Source organism: Mustelus asterias, chromosome 5, assembly GCF_964213995.1.
Source record: "Mustelus asterias chromosome 5, sMusAst1.hap1.1, whole genome shotgun sequence".
Taxonomy (NCBI): domain Eukaryota; kingdom Metazoa; phylum Chordata; class Chondrichthyes; order Carcharhiniformes; family Triakidae; genus Mustelus; species Mustelus asterias.
In genome coordinates, this window is record NC_135805.1 from 63,956,707 (window position 1) to 63,973,425 (window position 16,719).

General features: G+C 45.0%; 1 protein-coding gene across 8 annotated transcripts in view; it reads left to right on the forward strand.

Annotated features, from left to right (window-relative positions):
- Nucleotides 1–16,719, forward strand: part of LOC144493581 (amine sulfotransferase-like) — a 96,963-nt gene that overhangs the window by 18,085 nt on the left and 62,159 nt on the right. For 4 of the 8 annotated variants that reach the window (XM_078212695.1, XM_078212701.1, XM_078212696.1 and 1 more), the window contains one exon: nt 15,856–15,935. The exons of 3 other annotated variants lie outside the window; for them this stretch is intronic. The gene's annotated coding sequence lies outside the window, so the exon portion shown is untranslated. Of the gene's footprint in view, nt 1–15,855; nt 16,085–16,719 lie in introns of all 8 variants that reach the window. One more of the 8 variants, XM_078212702.1, reaches the window with a different exon arrangement.

Genomic DNA, 16,719 nt, shown 5'->3' on the forward strand with positions numbered 1-16,719 from the left:
AATCACAAAGAGCAGAGGACCAAGCACTGATCCCTGCGGCACTCCGCTAGCAACCTGCCTCCAGTCCGAAAATTTTCCATCCACCACCACCCTCTGTCTTCGATCAGACAGCCAGTTACCTATCCAATCGGCCAACTTTCCCTCTATCCCACACCTCCTTACTTTCATCATAAGCCGACCATGGGGGACCTTATCAAACGCCTTACTAAAATCCATGTATATGACATCAACCGCCCTACCTTCATCAACACACCTAGTTACCTCCTCAAAAAATTCTATCAAATTTGTGAGGCACGATTTGCCCTTCACAAATCCGTGCTGACTATCCCGGATTAATCCGCATCTTTCTAAATGGTCGTAAATCCCATCCCTAAGGACCTTTTCCATCAATTTACCAACCACCGAAGTCAGACTAACCGGTCTATAATTACCAGGGTCATTTCTATTCCCTTTCTTAAACAGAGGAACAACATTTGCCACTCTCCAGTCCTCTGGCACCATCCCCGTGGACAGCGAGGACCCAAAGATCAAAGCCAAAGGCTCTGCAATCTCATCCCTCGCCTCCCAAAGAATCCTAGGATACATTTCATCAGGCCCAGGGGACTTATCGACCTTCAGTTTATTCAAAACTGCCAATACATCCTCCCTCCGAACATCTATTTCCTCCAGCCTATTAGCCTGTAACACCTTCTCTTCCTGAAAAACATGGCCCCTCTCCTTGATGAACACTGAAGAAAAGTATTCATTCATCACCTCGCCTATCTCTACTGATTCCATACACAAGTTCCCACCACTGTCCTTGACCGGCCCTAACCTCACCCTGGTCATTCTTTTATTCCTCACATAAGAGTAAAAAGCCTTGGGGTTTTCCTTGATCCGACCCGCCAAGGACTTCTCATGTCCCCTCCTAGCTCTCCTCAGCCCCTTTTTCAGCTCGTTCCTTGCTAACTTGTAACCCTCAATCGAGCCATCTGAACCTTGTTTCCTCATCCCTACATAAGCTTCCCTCTTCCTTTTCACAAGACATTCCACCTCTTTTGTGAACCACGGTTCCCTCACTCGGCCATTTCCTCCCTGCCTGACAGGGACATACCTATCAAGGACACCCAGTATTTGTTCCTTGAAAAGGTTCCACTTTTCATCAGTGCCTTTCCCTGACAGTTTCTGTTCCCATCTTATGCCCCCTAATTCTTGCCTAATCACATCATAATTACCTCTCCCCCAATTGTAAGCCTTGCCCTGCCGTCCGGCCCTATCCCTCTCCATTGCAATAACAAAAGACACCGAATTGTGGTCACTATCTCCAAAGTTCTCTCCCACAACCAAATCTAACACTTGGCCCAGTTCATTTCCCAGTACCAAATCCAATGTGGCCTCACCCCTTGTCGGCCTATCCACATATTGTGTCAGGAAACCCTCCTGCACACACTGCACAAAAAGTGCCCCATCCAAACTATTTGACCTACAAAGGTTCCAATCAATATTTGGAAAGTTAAAGTCCCCCATGACAACTACCCTGTGACCCCCACACGTATCCATAATCTGCTTAGCAATTTCTTCCTCCACATCTCTATTACTATTTGGGGGCCTATAGTAAACTCCTAGCAACGTGACCGCTCCTTTCCTGTTTCTAACTGCAGCCCATATTACCTCAGTGTGCAGATCCCCCTCAAAGTGCTTTTCCGCAGCCGTTAAACTATCCTTGATTAACAATGCTACTCCTCCACCTCTTTTACCAGCTTCCCTACACTTAGTGAAACATCTATACCCCGGAACATCCAACAACCATTCCTGTCCTTGTTCTACCCACGTCTCCGTAATGGCCACAACATCGTAGTCCCAAGTAGCAATCCACGCCCCAAGTTCATCCACCTTGTTCCGGATGCTCCTTGCATTGAAGTAGACACACTTCAACCCATCTTCCTGTCTACCGGTACCCACCCTTGACCTTGATACCTTCCCCAATACCTCACCACCCTCAACACTGACTTCTGGACTACAACTCCTTTTCCCACTCCCCTGACAAATTAGTTTAAATCCCCCTGAAGAGCCGTAGCAAATTTCCCTCCCAGGATATTGGTGCCCCTCTGGTTCAGGTGCACCCCGTCCTGTTTGTAGAGGTCCCACCTTCCCCAGAACGTGTTCCAATTATCCACGTATCTGAAACCCTCCCTCCTGCACCATCCCTGCAACCACATGTTTAAGTGCACTCTCTCCCTGTTCCTCAACTCACTATCACGTGGCACCGGTAGCGTACCAGAGATGACCACATGTTTTGTCTTTGCTCTCAGCTTCCAGCCGAGCTCCCGAAATTCCTGTTTTAAATCCCCGTCCCTTCTCTTACCTATGTCGTTGGTACCAATGTGTACCACAACTTGTGACTGTTTCCCCTCCCCCTTAAGAATCCGGAAAACACGGTCCGAGACGTCACGGACCCTGGCATCCGGTAGGCAACAAACCATCCTCGAGTCTCTTTTGCTGCCACAGAACCTCCTATCCATCCCTCTAACTAACGAGTCCCCAATAACTATTGCCCTCCCGCTCTCCTCCTTACCCTCCTGAGCCACAGGGACGGACTCAGTGCCGGAGATCGTCTCACTGCGGCTCACCACTGGTATGTCGTCCCCCTCAACCGTATCCAAAGCGGAATACTTATTGCTAAGGGGAACGACCACAGGGGATCCCTGCACCGACTGCTTCTTCCCAGCCCCTCTCACCGTCACCCATCTATTTTCATTCCGCGGAGTAACTGTATCCCTGAAGCTTCTGTCTATGGCCATCTCTGCATCCCTAATGATCCTAAGTTCCTCCAACTCCAGCTCCAGTTCCCTTACACGGTTTTGGAGGAGCTGCAGATGGATGCACTTCTCACAGGTATAATCAGCAGGGACACTGACGTCGTCCCTCACCTCGAACACAGTGCAAGAGGAACATTGCACTGCCTTCACACCCATCCCCTCTAGATACCTTGCCAGTACCAGGTAAAAACAGCAAAAAATGAATTAACTCACCCCTGCTCGCCCTTTCTGCCAAAGCCCTACAGCTTTCACTCTGCCTCCTGCTCACTCTGCTGCCCACTAACGACGCTGCCCGCTCAAAAGTGCGGCCTACTTTTAAACCCTCCAAAAACCTTCCCAGACTCCTGCTGGGCCCACTTCCTGTTTTAAAAAAAACCTCCGATTTTTTACACAAATTTAACTTAAAATAAATAAATAAATGTAGTGAACAAACCAACTGCCTTCTCCTCAGCCTGGTCCTGTGGAACAATGAGGCTGAAAACTGCAAGTTAAGCACTTTTAAACCCTCCAAAAACCTTCCCAGACTCCTGCTGGGCCCACTTCCTGTTTTAAAAAAACCTCCGATTTTTTACACAAATTTAACTTAAAATAAATAAATAAATGTAGTGAACAAACCAACTGCCTTCTCCTCAGCCTGGTCCTGTGGAACAGTGATCCAAGTTGATTGGAGGAGGCATTGCATCTCCCCCAAGACTTGATCTCATTTGCATCTTAGCCAAAAGGCCTAGATGCCACTTTTAAAAATTGCTTTGAATGAAGCCTCAGTGTAACCTCATGACTGCAAACAAGTGCAGCACAGCAAAACTACACTTGATCTTAGTCAAAAGGCCGAGAAGTGATGCTTTTGCTTTATTAGGAAGGCTATCACTGAACTACGTCACCCACTGCAGCTACAACTGGAGCCTCAGACCAGCTATTTACAGCACTTTACCATCATTGTTAAGGTAACAATGTTAAGGCCCTTAACTTTGAGAAGGAGGAAAAGCAAGTTAAGTGTTTTGGAATGATTGAAGGAGAGTGGAGAAAAGTGAGAGGTTAGTACTGTGAATACTGATGTGTAAGTTGTGTAGGTGTGAGCTGAGAGTAAGAACAGCATTCTTATTTTGCAACCCTGGTGAGGTCATTGAACTTAATGTACAAGGCATAGCTGCAATGCAAGCTCATGGTAAATGGTTATTTTTCAGATTGTTTTGCTCCCTAGGGATCAGTGCCAGGACCACTGTTTTATTTTACTGATACATATACTTGGATTTTGGAAAATAGAATTCACTTTCAAAATTTGTCAATGATACCAAGCTTGGCGGTGTGGCAAATAATGAGGATGATACTAATCAATTGTAGCAGGACAGAGTTAGACTAGCAAAATGGATGGAAGATTTAGTCTAGATAAGTGTCAGATGATGCATTTTGGCAGAAAGGATAGTGAGAGTCAATGGAGACTTCATGCACAACTCTAAATAGTGTGCAGAAGCAGAGGGACCTGTGGATTCATATGCATTGATTTTTGAAGGTAAGGTGGCAGGACATGTTAAAAGAATAGTTAGCAAAGCATACAAGATCTTGGACTTAATAAAGAGAAATATGGAATACAAAACATTTTGTAATTTGGGAAGTAATGCTGAACCTGTATCAAGCTCAGGTCAAGTCACAACGAGAGTGTTGCATTTAGTTCCGGTCACACACTTCAGGAAAGACGGGTTGAATTTTTGACATTGAGGTGGGTAGCTCGAGTTGGGAAACTTCCCAACTCAGTACACCACCTCAGTAAAAAGTGCTCCTTTACGTACTATTTTCACTCTGGTGAGGTCAAGGGCGGGAGACCCACCAAAACAAATCAAAGATAGCCTAGCACCGAGGCAAGCTAATTAAAAGTCCACCTTGGTTCTCTGGGCCACAGTCCCAGTTGTTTGGTTAAGTATTACCCTTCTATCCCTCAACCTTCATATCCCATCACTCCACCCCTTCCACTCCCCACACCAACTACATGTCCCCATGCCAACTGATGATCCCCACTCACCCCAATGGTCCCTTAAACCTTCCATGCCAACTCATGGCCCTTGCACATCATTTCACCCAGAATATACTCATGCATCACAAATTGCCTTTCAAAAGATTCTCAAATTCAGGCAATGATTCATAGCTCTGCAAAAGGAAACTTGCCTTACTTCCAGGTTTGGGGGTGCCAAGAGATGACTGCTCTCACAGTGGAGCTGACTAGGTCAGTGCAGGGAGCTAGTTCACATCCTATCTCACACCAGTGAAAATTGGGAACAATGGGTTTGGGAGCACGTATCCCGAAATTGGATCTCGCCTGTCATGTGCAAATGTCTCAGGAGTTTGTGTTTTTATTCATTATCCATCCTTGATTGCTCTTGCACTGAGTGACTTGCTAGGCCAATTCAGAGGGCATTTACGAGTCAACCACATGGCTGTGGCTCTGGAGCCACATGTAGGTCAGACCAGTTAAGGATGGCTGATTTCCTTCCCTAAAGGACATTGGTGAACCAGATGGGTTTTTACAAAAATCAATAATGGATTTATGGTCATCATTAGACTTTTAATTCCAGATTTTTATTGAATTCAAATGTTACCACATGCCATGGTGAAATTTGAACCTGGTTCACAGATTACTAGCCCAGTGACAACATCACTACATCACCACCTCCCCTTCAGATTCAGTGAAAACACGGTCCAATGTGAAGGCGCAAAAGAGATTCACCAGAATGGTTCCACAGATGAGGAATTTGAGCTACAAGGTTTGCTTTGAGAAGATGGGATTTTTCTTGGTGGAGAAAAGGATGCTGTGGGGCAACATGATAGATTGTGATTATGGCAGGTTTAGATTTTTTAAAAATTCATTTTATGGGACATGGGCATCGCTGGCTGGAGCAGCATTCATTGCCCATTCCTAGTTCCCCTTGAGAAGGTGATGGGGAGCTGCAGTCCATGTGGTGTAGTTGCACCCACAGTGCTATTAGGGAAGGAATTCCAGGATTTTGACCCAGCGATAATGGAGGAACATGCTATATTTCCAAGTCAACATGATGAGTAGACAAACAAAAACTGTTGCCATTATTTGATGGTCCATGCAGTAAAGGACACAGATTTAATGTTTTGTACAGGAGATACAGGGGCAAGTACGGTTGCACAGTGGTTAGCACTGCTGCCTCACAGTGCCAGAGACCCGGGTTCAGTTCCAGCCATGGGTGACTGTCTGTGTGGAGTCTGCACATTCTCCCCATGTCTGCGTGGGTTTCCTCCGGATGCTCCGATTTCCTCCCACACTCCAAAGATGTGTGGGTTAGGTTGATCAGTAGGGTAAATACATGGGGTTACAGGGTAGGGCCTGGGTGGGATTGTTATCAGTGCAGGCTCGATGGGCCAAATGGCCTCTTTTGCATTGTAGGGATCCTATAAAGCATTTTTTATGAAGCATGATGTAATAAACCTGGAACTTGCTCCTTAGAAGAAGGAAATAGTAATGATTTTAAAAGGAAATTTGATAGGGTCTCGAGAGAAATAAACTTGCAGGGCTGGGTGATGTGGTGGTGAATGGGACTGAGAGCCATCATAGAGTTAATGGACAAAATGGCCTCCTTCTATGTTTTTTTTATTCATTCGTGGGACATGGGCATCGCTGGCTGGCCAGCATTTACTGTCCATCCCTAGTTGCCCTTAAGAAGGTGGTGGTGGTGAGCTGCCTTCTTGAATCGCTGCAGTCCAAGTTCTGTGGGTTGACCCACAATGCCGTTTAGGAGGGAATTCCAGGATTTTGACCCAGTGAAGAAACGGCGATATATTTCCAAGTCAGGATAGTGAGTGGCTTGGAGGGGGACTTGCAGGTGGTGGTGTTCCCATTTATCTGCTGTCCTTGTCCTTCTAAATGGATGTGGTCGTGGGTTTGGAAAGTGCTGTCTAAGAACCTTTGGTGAATTGCTGCAGTGCATCTTGTAGATAGTACACACTGCTGCTACTGAGTGTCGGTGGTGGAGGGATTGAATGTTTGTAGATGTGGTGCCAGTCAAGTGGGCTGCTTTGTCCTGGATGGTCAAGCTTGTTGACTGTTGTTGGAGCTGCACCCATCCAGGCAAGTAGGGAGTATTCCATCACACTCCTGACTTGTATATGGTGGATAGGTTCTGGGGAGTCAGGAGGTGAGTTACTCACCGCAGTATTCCTAGCCTCTTACCTGCTGTTGTAGCCACTGTGTTTATGTGGTGAGTCCAGTTGAGTTTCTGGTCAATGGTAACCCCAAGGATGTTGACAGTGGGGGATTCAGTAATGGTAACACAATTGAATGTCAAGGGATGGTGGTTAGAGTGTCTCTTATTGGAGATGGTGATTGCCTGGCGTTTGTGTGGCGCGAATGTTACTTGCCACTTGTCAGCCCAAGCCTGGATATTGTCCAGATCTTGTTGCATTTGAACATGGACTGCTTCAGTATCTGAGGAGTATCTTGGGCAGTATTTGGCTGGGTTGGATTTGTCCTGCTTTTTGTGTACAGGACATACCTGGACAATTTTCTCAGGTTTGGTAGATGGCAGTGTTGTAACTGTACTGGAAGAGCTTGGCTAGGGGAGCGGAAGTTCTGGAGCCCAGGTCTTCGGTATCAGTATCTGAGGAGTCACGAATGGTGCTGAACATTGTGCAATCATCGGCAAACATCCCCACTTTTGATCTTATGATGGAGGGAAGGTCATTGATGAAGCAGCTGAAGATTGTTGGGCCGAGGACACTACCCTGAGGGACTCCTGCAGAAATGTCCTGGAGCTGAGATGACTGCCCCTCCACAACCACAATCATTTGATTTGATTTGATTTATTATTGTCATATGTATGTCAGTGAAAAGTATTGTTTCTTGCGTGCTATACAGACAAAGCATACCGTTCATAGAGAAGGAAACCAGAGAGTGCAGAATGTTGTGTTACCATCATAGCTAGGGTGCAGAGAAAGATCAACTTAATGCAAGGTAAGTCCATTCAAAAGTCTGACAGCAGCAGGGAAGAAGCTATTATTGAGTCGGTTGGTGCATGACCTCAGACTTTTGTATCTTTTTTGTATCTTGTATCTTCCTATGTGCCAGGTATGACTCCAACCAGTGGAGAGTTTACCACCTGATATCCATTGATTCCAGTTTCGCTAGGGCTCCTTGATGCCACACTCGGTCGATGTCAAAGTCTGTCACTCTCATCTCACCTCTGGAATTCAGCCCTTTTGTCCATGTTTGAACCAGGCTATAATGAGGTCAGGAGCTGAGTGACCCTGGCAAAATCCAAACTGGGCGTCACTGAGCAGGTTATTGCTGAGCAGGTGCTTCTTGATAGCACTGTTGATGACCCTTTCCATCACAAGAGTAGACTGATTGGGCAGTATTTGGCTGGGTTGGATTTGTCCTGCTTTTTGTGTACAGGACATACCTGGGCAATTTTCCACATTGTTTGGTAGAAGCCAGTGTTGTGACTGTACTGGAACAGCTTGGCTAGGGGAGCGGAAATTCTGGAGCCCAGGTCTTCAGCACTATTGCCGGAATGTTATCAGGGTCCATTGCCTTTGCAGTATCCAGTACCTCCAACCATTCCTTGATTTTGGGCGGCACGGTAGCACAGTGGTTAGCACTGCTGCTTCACAGCTCCAGGGACCTGGGTTCGATTCCCGGCTTGGGTCACTGTCTGTGTGGAGTTTGCACATTCTCCTCGTGTCTGCGTGAGTTTCCTCCGGATGCTCCGGTTTCCTCCCACAGTCCAAAGATGTGCGGGTTAGGTTGATTGGCCATGCTAAAAATTGCCCCTTAGTGTCCTGAGATGCATAGGTTAGAGGGATTAGCGGGTAAATATGTAGGGATATGGGGGTAGGGCCTGGGTGGGATTGTAGTCGGTGCAGACTCGATGGGCCAAATGGCCTCTTTCTGCACCGTCGGGTTTCTATGATTTCTATGATTCTATGATATCATGTGGAGTGAATCGAATTGGCTGGAGACTGGCATCTGAGATGCTGGGGACCACTGGAGGAGGCCGAGATGGATCATCGACTTGGCCCTTCTGGCTGAAAATTGCTGCGAATACTTCAGCCTTATCTTTTGCACTGATGTGTGGGCTCCTCCATCATTGAGGATGGGGATATTTGTGGAGTCTCCTCCTCCAGTGAGTTGTTTAATTGTCCAGCACCATTCTCGACTGGATGTGGAAGGACTGCAGAGCTTAGATCTGATCTGTTGGTTGTGGGATCGCTTAGCTCTGTCTATCACTTGCTGTTTTTGCCATTTGGCATGCAAGTCGTCCTGTTTGGTAGCTTCACCAGGTTGACACCTCATTTTTAGGTACGCCTGGTGCTGGCCTTACATGCCCTCCTGTACTCTCCATTGAACCAGGGTTGATCCCCTGGCTTGATGATAATGGTTGAGTGGGGGATATGCCGGGCCATGAGGTTGCAGATTGTGCCCTGCAGATTGTATCTGTGAGGTATGATGCCCCACAGCACCTCATGGATGCCCAGTCTTGAGCAGCTGGGTCGGTTCAAAGTCTGTTTCATTTAGCACGGTGATAGTGCCACACAACACGATGGAGGTTATTCTCAATGTGAAGGCGGGACTTCGTCTCCACAAGGACTGTGCGGTGGTCACTCTTACCGATACTATCATGGACAGATGCATCTGCAGCCGGCAGATTGGTAAGGATGATGTCAAGTATATTATTTCCTCTTGTTGGTTTCTTGTTGCTACAGACCCAGTCTAGCAGTTACATCCTTTAGGACCCGACCAGCTCGATCAGTAGTGCTGCTGCCGAGACACTCTCTTGGTGGTGGACATTGAAATCCCCCATCCAGAGTACATTTTGCGCCCTTGCCACCTTCCCTGCTTCCTCCAACATGGAGGAATGCTGATTCATCAGGCGAAGGAGGATGGTACATGGTAACCAGTAAGAGGTTTCCTTGCCCATGTTTAATCTGAAGCCATGAGACTTCATGTGGTCCAGAATCAATGTTAAGGATTGCCAGGGCAATTCCCTCCCTATTGTATACCACTGTGCCACCACTTCCGCTGGGTCTGTCCTGCCGGTGGGATAGGATATATCCAGGGATGGTAATGGTGGTGTCTGGGGTGTTATCTGTGAGGTATGATTCCATGAGAATGACTATGTCAGGCTGTTGCTTGACTAGTCGATGAGACAGCTCTCCTAATTTTGGCACTAGCCCCCAGATGTTAGTCAGGAGGACTTTGCAGGGTCGAAAGGGCTGTTTGTTTTGCGTTGTCTTTTCCGGTGCCTAGGTCGATGCCAGGTGATCTGTCCAGTTTCATTTATTTGTTGCGACTTTGTAGCAATTGATACAACTGAGTGGCTTGCTGGGCCATTTCAGAGGGCAGTTAAGAGTTAACCACATTGCTGTGGCTCCAGAGTCACATGTAGGCCGGACCAGGTAAGGATGGCAGATTTCCTCCCCTAAAGGACATTCATGAACCAGCTGGGTTTTTCTGACAATCAACAATGGTTTCATGGTCATCAGTAGACTCTTAATTCCAGATTTTTTAAAAATTGAATTCAAATTTCACCATCTGCCGTGGCAGGATTCGAACCCAGGTCCCCAGAACATTATCTGGGTTTCTGGATTAATAGTCGAGCGATAATACCACTTGGCAATCGCCTCCCCATGTTATGACTCAATAGGTTTGCTAAGGCTACTGGGGAGAGTTTAAACTCGAATGGTTGGGGGGTGGGAATCAAATTGAAGTGACTGGGAGAGGGGAGGTTAGCTCACAAATAGAGAAAGCTTGTCGACAGTGTGAGAGGGAGGATAGGCAGGTGATAGAGAAGGGGAGCGCTCAGACCGAAGGTTTGAGATGTGTCTATTTTAACACAAGGAGTGTTGTGAACAAAGTGGATGAGCTTAGAGCGTGGATCACTACTTGGAAATATGATGTGGTGGCCATTACAGAGACTTGGATGACTCAGGGACAGGACTGGTTACTTCAAGTGCCGGGTTTCAGATGTTTCAGAAGCGACAGGGAGGGAGGCAAAAGAGGTGGGGGAGTGGCACTGTTGATCAGAGATAGTGTCACGGCTGCAGAAAAGGTGGACACCATGGAGGGATTGTCTACGGAGTCTCTGTGGGTGGAGGTTAGGAACAGGAAGGGGTCAATAACTTTACTGGGTGTTTTCTATAGGCCGCCCAATAGTAACAGGGATGTTGAGGAGCAGATAGGGAAACAGATCCTGGAAAGGTGTAATAATAAGAGTTGTCGTGATGGGAGATTTTAATTTCCCAAATATTGATTAGAATCTCCCTAGAGTAAGGGGTGTAGATGGGGAGGAGTTTGTTTGGTGTGTTCAGGAGGGTTTCTTGACACAGTATGTAGATAAGCCTGCAAGAGGAGAGGCTGTACTTGATTTGGTATTGGGAAATGAACCTGGGCAGGTGTCAGATCTCTCAGTGGGAGAGCATTTTGGAGATAGTGATCATAATGCTATCTCCTTTACAATAGCATTGGAGAGAAATAGGATCAGACAAGTTAGAAAAGTGTTTAATTGGAGTCAGGGGAATTATGAGGCTATCAGGCAGGAAATTGGAGGCTCAAATTGGAAAGAGGTTTTCTCAGGGAAATGTACGGAAGAAATGTGGCAAATTTTCAGGGAATATTTGTCTGGAGTTCTGCATAGCAACGTTCCAATGAGACAGGGAAGTTATGGTAGGTTACAGGAACCGTGGTGTACAAAGGTTGTAATGAATCTAGTCAAGAAGAAAAAAGCTTATAAAAGGTTCAGGGAGCTAGGTAAGGTTAGAGATCTTGAAGAGTATACAGCTAATAGGAAGGATCTTAAGAAGGAAATTAAGAGAAGGGGTCATGAGATGGCCTTGGCAGGCAGGATTAAGGAAAACCCCAAGGCATTCTACAAATATGTGAAGAGCAAGAGGATAAGACGTGAAAGAATAGGACCTATCAAATGTGACGATGGGAAAGTTTGTATGGAACCAGAAGTACTTAATGAATACTTTACTTCAGTACTCACTATGGAAAAGGATCTTGGTGGTTGTAGTGCAGACTTGCAGCGGACTGAAAAGCTTGAGCATGTAGATATTAAGAAAGAGGGTGTGTTGGAGCTTTTGAAAAGCATCAAGTTAGCTAAGTCGCCGGGACCGGATTAGATGTACCCCAGGCTACTGTGGGAGGCGAGGGAGGAGATTGCTGAGCCTCTGGCGATGATCTTTGCGTCATCGATGGAGACAGGAGAAGTTCCGGAGGATTGGAGGATTGCGGATGTTGTTCCTTTATTCAAGAAAGGGAGTAGAGATAGCGCTGGAAATTATAGACCAATGAGTCTAACCTCAGTGGTTGGTAAGTTGATGGAGAAGATCCTGAGAGTCAGGATTTATGAACATTTGGAGAGGTATAATATGATTAAGAATAGTCAGCATGGCTTTGTCAAAGGCAGATCATGCCTTACGAGCCTGATTGAATTTTTTGAGGATGTGACTAAACACATTGATGAAGGAAGAGCAGTAGATGTAGTATATATGGACTTCAGCAAGGCATTTGATAAGGTGCCCCATGCAAGGCTTATTGAGAAAGTGAGGGGGCATGGGATCCAAGGGGACATTGCTTTGTGGATCCAGAACTGGCTTGCCCACAGAAGGCAAAGAGTGGTTATAGATGGGTCATATTCTGCATGGAGGTCGGTCACCAGTGGAGTGCCCCAGGGATCTATTCTGGGACCCTTACTCTTTGTGATTTTTATAAATGACCTGGATGAGGAAGTGGAGGTATGGGTTGGTAAGTTTGCTGATGACACAAAGGTTGGAGGTGTTGTGGATAGTGTGGAGGGATGTCAGAAGTTGCAGCGAGACATTGATAGGATGTAAGACTGGGCGGAGAAGTGGCAGATGGAGTTCAACCCAGATAAGTGTGAGGTGGTTCATTTTGGCAGGTCAAATAGGATGGCGGAATATAATATTAATTGTAGGACTCTTGGCAGAGTGGTAGATCAGAAGGATCTTGGGGTCCGAGTTCATAGGACGCTCAGAGCAGCTGTGCAGGTTGAGGATGTGGTTAAGAAGGCGTATGGTGTACTGGCCTTCATCAATCGAGGAATTGAGTTTAGGAGTCGTGAGGTAATGATGCAGCTATATAAGACCCTGGTCAGACCACACTTGGAGTACTGTGCTCAGTTCTGGTCGCCTCATTACAGGAAGGATGTGGAAGCCATAGAAAGGGTGCAGAGGAGATTTACAAGGATGTTGCCTGGGATGGGGAGCATGCCTTATGAGGATAGGTTGAGTGAGCTCGGCCTTTTCTCCTTGGAGAAACGAAGGATAAGAGGTGACCTGATAGAGGTGTATAAGGTGTTGCGAGGTATTGATCGAGTGGATAGTCAGAGGCTTTTTCCCAGGGCTGAAATGGTTGCCACAAGAGGACACAGGTTTAAGGTGCTGGGGAGTAGGTACAGAGGAGATGTCAGGGGTAAGTTTTTCACTCAGAGGGTGGTGGGTGTGGGAATGGGCTGCCAGCAATGGTGGTGGAGGCGGATTCGATAGGGTCTTTTAAGAGACTTTCAGATAAGTACATGGAACTTAGTAAGATAGAGGGTTATAGGTAAGCCTAGTAATCGCTAAGATAGGGACATGTTCGGCACAACTTTGTGGGCTGAAGGGCCTGTATTGTGCTGTAGTTTTTCTATGTTTCTAATAGGGGTGGGGGATGATTTTATGAAGACTCATTAGTGCAATTATTTCAGACCTTCAAGATAAAACCAGTGGCACATGGCAATCTTGTTCACATTTGCTTAAAGGTGGTGTGCACTAGTCTAGTTTTTAGTTGTATGTTAGGTTAGTGTTTTCCCTAGTTTAACTCTATGGCACAAGAATGGACAGCAGGAGAATGGCAGTTTGCATGAAGGCTGAGGACTGGCAAGGATGAGTCAGTGTATGGCATGGGGTCAGGAGCATGGAAGAGTACGAGAGATCCAAGGGAGCACAGAGGGTGGGGTTGGAGGCATGGAGGAGTTAAGTAGGGAGGGCCTGACATCCTGGCTGTTTTCGGGGTTGGGATGGTGGGAACAGTTAGTCAAGGTAAGAAAATTCGGGGCATAAGGGGCAGTGTCAGTGCTGTCCAGATGTAAGTCTATCTCAGGCTGTTGGCTGGCAGAATTTTTACAGGGCTTTGAGTTCACGTGTAACGTTTTATCTCCACTGAGAGTGATCATGGAAAATGTCTTTTAAAATGCATGGGGGGAGGGGGGGGGTGCTGGTGAGCCTGGAAGTTCAGCCATGTCTCAGAGTGTGGGGGTACAACATGAGACACTGACATGAACATCCAATAAAGAGTGAATGACAATGTTTTTTCCAAAAAAAGTCCTTAAAAGTTTTACCATTAATGCTGCCAAACATTAGATATGCTAGTACAATTAGCTCTCTGATTAAGCTAATCTCAACAAATAACCATGATGCACATTTGAATAAAGTGAAACCAATGCTATTGGAAATATTTCTAGCTGAACTTTGATTTCAGAAAAGAGATTGTGCCACCTTTGTGCTCTCATTAAGGTTTATGTTAAAGGCAATGGAGTTGGGCAGAGCCTCCCTGTTTTCCAGGAGGCTCTTTTACAGCTGACGGCAGGTTTCACCACTGAAAAACTTCCTCCACCGCGTGATCGCATGTGTCTCCAATGCACACTGCCAGCAATTTAAATTATAATTATAACCGTGTGGGCAACTAGGAAAAAGCAAGTGAGTGGAAATTGGCCACATTTCTGGTTATGCAGTTGATAAAATCCAGCCTCTGTAAATACTTTTGAAGCAAATGGAAGACTGGCCGTGCCCTGATCTGCAAAACTATCACGAGAATATTGGTCGGTGGAGACCTTTCATTTCCCAATAACCCGTTCTCTTGCCATCGTGCATGCCCTTCTTCTCAAAAGCATTGAAAATAAGCCTTCCCAGTAATAAACCCAAAGTTCTCTCTTTAGAGTTCACATGATGGGGGAAAGTCCATGCAGGGTAGATTACTAAACTAGCAACCAAAAAAAAGGTGAGAAATGAAAGCTTTCCATGAATCCTTGCACAGTATTTGCTGGATCCTATAATTCCAATTTCTGTCTTTTCTCCCACAAGTGCAAATATATGGAAAGTTCAGCTGGCTGCTTTGCAAGTGCATCATTAACCCCATCTAATTTTGCTCGGCCGGCTGCACCTAGGTAATTCAATACCTTCAGATGCAGGGAAGTGAATTCTTATCACATTATTTTCTGCTGATTTGAGTGTTAAATTACAAGGATATCAAACTATTAAATACAGCTGAAGTGCCAATTTGTAAAATTTGATCACCGTGTTTTCTTCCTGCAATAGAAACTTTGGAAAACATTCAACAATTGCATTATCTGGTGTGATTTCCGCCCCCTAACTAAGGATAAGCTGGAGTACACAGGATAATGAGGCTGAAAGGCATAAAATAATGTACATTCAGCAAAATCCAAAGGAATGTAAAGTAAAGCAGTGTTAATTTATTATGTGTTCTGTAAGGAAGATTGTTTCCTGGAGTTTAATTAAAACAAAGGGCTACAGCAGCAGGGAAGGTAGGTTTTGGGAATGGGGGGAGGAGAGAAAATCCAGTTGAAACTTATTAGTAAAATATATATCTACATTTTCTTTTGTTTTTCAACTGTTCTGATAAGGAAATGCTGTTTTAAGAAGAGTTCTGTTTTCAACACCTCTACATCTATTAGTACAAAATCAATGTGAAAGAAAATGAACTTGTACAATAATTTACTTGTTTCAGTTGTTTCTTATTTACCATGACCTCTTAATTAACCAGAACCCAGGCATTTTCTCTGTTCTCCCAACCAGCCACTGTAATTTTGGTGGAAGATTGGTGAAAACCTTGGTGTTAATGCTTGCTACCCAGATTTGACAAGGTTTACCATAATAATACGAATGTCAATTCAACTTTCCTTTCCAATGTGTAACATGGTTTCTGCACAGTAGTTTAGTGCAATACCAAAAAAGTACTGCACAGATAGAGATGCTGTATTTTGGATGGGATATTAAACTAAAGCTCCCTTTTCCTATTCAGGTAGACATTAAGGCTTCTATTTGAAGAAGAGCAGGTGTCCTGACCAACATTCCTCTTTCAACCAGAAGCAATTAAAACAGGTTATCTCGTTATTCACTTCATTTGTTGTTTGTGGGACATTGTTCTATATGCATTGGCTCCAGTTTTTGCCTATGTAAGATTAGCAATTTCAATTCAGAAGAAATCATCGGATGTGAAGTGCTTTGTGACATCTTAAAGACTTGATAAGGTGCTATTTAAATGCCAGTACTTCTTTTGTTTTACCTTCTGATCAGCATGGATTACCATTTGAATTGAAATTAAACAAATCACTTCTATATATATTTTTCCTCAGCTAAGACATGTTTATATATTTACATATCATGTGTGCTTGATAACTAGTTCTTGATAATTGTTGATTTGTGTAAATAGCTAATAGCAGTGGTCTATAAATGTATATAAAGACAAATCAAGGTGTTGAAACTGCATGATGTGCATGAGTAAATGAACATTTAATGCAAACAACTTGTATTTCTCTTTTTAACACATAGCATAACCTATTTATAATAAATTGGTTTGAAAGTTTCAATTATCCACATTTGGTGGAGAGAACTTTAGATTTCTGCTACCCTTTGCGTGTCGAAGAATGTCATAATTTCCCTCTTAAATAGCTTTGTTCTGACTGTAATACTATTCATCCTTGCTCTTGACTTCCTCATCAGAGGAAATAGTTGATCCGCATCAGTCTTACCCTTCTAACATTTTAAATGCTTCAATCAAATCAGATCTCAATCTTCTATATGCAAGTGAATATAACTCAAGTTTATGCCACATGTCTTCATAATTTAATCCTTTTAGGGCCAGTATCATTTCGGTTGCTTCTGT